Consider the following 5121-nt stretch of genomic DNA (forward strand, 5'->3'; position numbering starts at 1 on the left):
TCTAAGAATCAAACCGAAGGTCCAATTCTGACAGTAGCTGTATTACAATACAAACTTAATTCCTAATCTCACACTTTCTCTTGTGTTGAAGTTAGAGCAGTGATTAAAAAGGTGATGGCACCAAAATATGAGTCACATGAGCAGTTTTGATGAAGCTGGAAACCTTGAACTCCAAATCTGATGTTTTCTATGCCAACAGAAACATCCCTTCCTCTCTGTCGAGGAAGTTAGTCGTCTTTGTCTAAACAACCTGTGACAGTCTCTCTTGAAACCCTTGCAAGAGACTCTAAGCCTTCTCGGGACCAACCCTTATCACCTTTCATTGTCTGTAGACCTACACTATTTATGTGTTTATAATAATTCAATAACAAAACCAAAAAAAAAAATGAAGCTTGTATTTTGGGTGGGGATATTTTTTGTAATTCGTATTTACTATATTTTTTTAAAGTAACCATGGCAACATTTTTTTAAAACCTGGTCCTTTACCACAAGTAGTTTGAGAAGCACCATACAATACCAAGAACAAAAATGAAAAGCTCCTATTTCACAAAGAAGGATGCTGAAGTTCCAAGAAATTAAATAACTTGCTGCAGAGTCTCACTGGTGGGGAATGGAGAGCAAGGGTTTAGATCCAGGTCTACTTAACTACAAAGCCACATGCCACTTGCCAATATTTTGAACAAGGAAGCTCCTCTCAGCTTCTTCAGAAACATCTGGTTACATCCAAGCATTGTAATTGTAGCATGGACATGAATCTCAACTTCCCGGGTTGCTGCCTTGACAAAGTGTCTTCACATCTACCAGTAAGCTAGGACCTCATCTCTAGACATTAGTGTAGTTGCAGTTAACACTTGTCCTTGAAAGTCATCAGTGCCAATTTAGCTAGGGGCATTTCAGTGGTCTGATCTGACATTAAGTAATACAAGTTGACCTCCTCCCATGAACTGAAAAGAATGAGATTAGATGCCACTTTAAAAACTCACCATTCATGCTCGCTTTGGCAGCACATATAGTAAAACTGGAACGATACAGAGAAGATTAGCATAGCCCCTGTGCAAGGATGACATGCAAATTCGTGAAGCGTTCCATATTTTTTGGTGGGGGAAAGGTAGAGAGACAAACCAGGAGAGACTCTTGAATGCTGACAAAAACTGAGGACTGATGGATGTGGGGGGGAGGAGGGGATGGGCATGGAGGAGAGCACTTGTGGGGATGAGCACTGGGTGNCCTGCCCTGGAGGTTGAAGTTTAAAAGAAAATTTTTTACGTTTATTTATTTTGAGAGAGAGAGACACAGAACGTGTGTGGGGGAGGGGCCGAGAGAGAGGGAGACACAGACTCTGAAGCAGGCTCCAGGCTCTGAGCTCTCAGCACAGAGCCTGATGCAGGGCTCGAACCCACAAATGTGAGATCTTGACCTGAAACAAAGTCAGATCCTTAACCTACTAAGGCACACAGGTGCCCTGTGGAGGTTGAAGTTTTAAAATCATGATCAGGTCAACTAAAAGCAAAAAGACTGAAAACTAGTTGGTTATTTACCTGAAAGTTCTCAAGAGCTGAAACATTTTTGTTCTCACAAAAGATCACTGGAGGTGAGCCCAAATTTCCCCACAACTGGACCCGAACTTACTGTAGCAGTGTTCATTTTCTAGTTCTTCCCTTGTATGTGCTATTCACATGTAATGGTGCTATACACTTTCCAAAATCAGTGTTTCTTCTATTTTCATGTATTGGCATGCAGTCTTTTCCAACTTCACATACTCTAACCCAACTGCCAAGCTCTGTTTAATGCCAAATCATCCATCCAGTCTTCCCTGACCCTGTAAACAAAAGACCCCAAAGACGCCTCTTCTGCATCTAAACTCAAACATCTTTCTAACCTTGTGTTTCATATTATGTTTGCTTGGGCATGTGCACTCTCTTGTTTACTAGACAGACATAAAAGGCAACCTTCAGAATAGGAGAAGATATTTTCAAAACACATACAAGATAAAAGGTTAGTATCCAAAGTCTATTTTTAAAAAACTTATCTAAGTCAACACCCAAAAAACAAATAATCCAGTGAAGAAATGAGCTAAAGACATGAATAGACACTTCTCCAAAGAAGACATTCAGATGGCCAACAGACACAGGAAAAGATGCTCAACATCACTCATCATCAGGGAAATACAAACCAAAACCACACTTAGATACCACCTCACACCCATCAGAATGCCCAGCAAGTCAGGCAACAATAGATGCTGGCAAGGGTGCGGAGAAAGAGGATCTCTTTTGCACTGCTGGTGGGAATGCAAACTGGTGCAGCCACTCTAGAAAACAGTATAGAGTTTCTTATTCCTCAAAAAGTTAAAAACAGAGCTACCCTAGAGTCTAGCAATTGCACCACTAGGTATTTACCCAAAAGATACAAAAATATTGATTCAAAAGGACACATGTACCCTGATGGTAATTGCAGCACTATCAACAATAGCCAAATTATGGAAAGAGTCCATTGTGTGTGTGTGTGTGTGTGTGTGTGTGTGTGTGTGTGTGTGTGTGTATGACTCCATATACATGCGTATATATACAGATATAATGGAATATTACTCAGCCATAAAAATGAATGAAATCTTGCTATTTGCAACAACATGAATAGAGTTAGAGTGTTTTATGCTAAGTGAAACAAGTCAGTCAGAGAAAGACAAATGCCATATGATTCCACACATGTGAAATTTAAGAAACAATACAGATAAACATGGGGGGTGGGGAGGAAGAGAGAGAGAGGCAAACCATAAAACAGACTCTAAGTATAGAGAACAAACTAAGAGTTAGTGGAGGTGGTGGGAAAATGGGCTAAATGGATGAGGAGTATTAAGAAGGACATGTCTTTTGATGAGCACTAGGTGTTATATGTAAGTGATGAATCACTAGATTCTACTCCTGAATTAATATTACACTATAGTCTCACCAACTAAAATTTCAAACTTGAAACAAAAAAAATTAAAAATACCACTCTCACCACTGTTGTTTAACGTGGTGCTAGGAGTCCTAGCATCAGCAATCAGACAACAAAAGGAAATAAAGGGCATCAGAATTGGCAAAGATGAAGTCAAACTTTCACTCGTCGCAGATGACATGATCCTCTACATGGAAAACCCGACAGACTCCACCTGAACTGAACCATGAATTCAGCAAAGTCGCAGGGTACAAAATCAACATACAAAAATCAGCCGCATTTTTATACACCAATAATGAAGCAATAGAAAGAAAAATCAAGAAACTGGTCCCATTCACAATTGCACAAAAAACATAAAAAATACCTAGGAATAAACCTAACCAAAGATATAAAAGATCTGTATGCTGAAAACTATAGAAAACTTATGAAGGAAATTGAAGAAGACACAAAGCAATGGAAAAACATTCCATGCTCATGGATCTGAAGAATATATATTGTAAAATGTCAATACTACCCAAATCAATCTACACATTCAATGCAATCCCAATCAAAATTGCACCAGCATTCTTCTCAAAGCTAGAACACACAATCCTAAATCTGTATGAGACCACAAAAGACCCCGAATGGCCAAAGTAATATTGAAGAAGAAAACCAAAATGGGAGGCATCACAATCCCAGACTTTAGCCTCTACTACAAAGCTGTCATCATCAAGACAGCATGGTATTGGCACAAAAGCAGACACATAGACCAATGGAATAGAATAGAGAACCCAGAACTGGACCCACAAATGTATGGCCAGCTAATCTTTGACAAAGCAGGAAAGAGATTCCGATGGAAAAAAGACAGCCTCTTTAACACATGGTGCTGGGAGAACCAGACAGCAACATGCAAAAGAATGAAACAAACCACTTTCTTACAATATACACAAAACTAAACTCAAAAGAGATGAAGGACCTGAATGTGAGACAGGAAACCATCAAAACCCTAGAGGAGAAAGCAGGCAACAACCTCCTTGACCTCAGCCACAGCAATTTCTTACTCGACACATCTCCAAAGGCCAGGGAATTAAAAGCAAACATGAACTGTTGGGATCTCATCAAGATAAAGAGCTTCTGCACTGCAAACAATCAACAAAACTAATAAGCAACTGATGGAACGGGAAAAGATAGCTGCAAATGACATATCAGATAAAGGGCTAGTATCCAAAATCTATAAGGAACTCACCAAACTCCACACTCAAAAAACAAATAATCCAATAAAGACATGGGCAGAAGACATGAACAGACACTTCTCCAAAGAGGACATCCAGAAGGCCAACAGACACATGAAACGATGTTCAGCATCCCTCATCAGGGAAATACAAATCAAAACCACACTGAGCTACCACCTCACGCCAGTCAGAGTGGCTAAAATGAACAAATCAGAGAACTCTGGATGCTGACGAGGATGTGGAGAAACGGGCACCCTCCTACAGTGTTGGTGGGAATGTAAACTGGTGCAGCCCCTCTGGAAAACAGCATGGAGGTTCCTCAAAAAATTAACAATAGAACTCCCCTATGACCCAGCAATAGCACTGCTAGAAATTTACCCAAGGGACAGAGGAGTGCTGATGCATAGGGGGGCACATGGACCCCAAAGTTCATAGCAGCACTTTCAACAATAGCCAAATCATGGAAAGAGCCTAAATGTCCATCAACTGACTAATGGACCAAGAAGATGTGGTTTATCTATACAATGGAATACTACATGGCAGTGAGAAAGAATGAAATCTGGCCATTTGTAGCTACATTGATGGAACTTGAAGGTATTCTGTTAAGTGAAATAAGCCAGGCAGAAAAGACAGATACCATATGTTTTCACTCATATGGGGAACAGGAGAAACCTGAGGACCACAGGGGAGGGAAGGGGGAAATATAGTTAAGGAGACCGAGAGAGGCAAACCACAAGAGACTCTTAAATACTGAGAACAAACTGAGGGTTGATGGGGGCTGGGGGAGAAGGGACAAATGGGTGATGGGCATGGAGAAAGGCACTTGTGGGGATGAGCACAGGGTGTTATAATGGAAACCAACTTGACAACAAACTGTATTTTTTAAAAAAAAGAAGAAGAAGATAGTAGTAGCTTTGTACTTGAGTCATCTCTTACCCTGTACCGCTCTTAGCACAGCATTATGCCTAATATGTGT

General features: G+C 40.4%; 1 non-coding gene across 1 annotated transcript; it reads left to right on the forward strand.

Annotated features, from left to right (window-relative positions):
* Positions 1-988: 988 nt before the first annotated feature.
* On the forward strand, positions 989-1095 carry LOC144230965 (U6 spliceosomal RNA). The gene has a single exon (XR_013334933.1). It is a non-coding gene; the product is annotated as a U6 spliceosomal RNA (small nuclear RNA).
* The last annotated feature ends 4026 nt before the right edge of the window (positions 1096-5121 follow it).

The sequence above is a fragment of the Crocuta crocuta genome, unplaced genomic scaffold (assembly GCF_008692635.1).
Source record: "Crocuta crocuta isolate KB4526 unplaced genomic scaffold, BGI_CrCroc_1.0 scaffold3, whole genome shotgun sequence".
Classification (NCBI taxonomy): domain Eukaryota; kingdom Metazoa; phylum Chordata; class Mammalia; order Carnivora; family Hyaenidae; genus Crocuta; species Crocuta crocuta.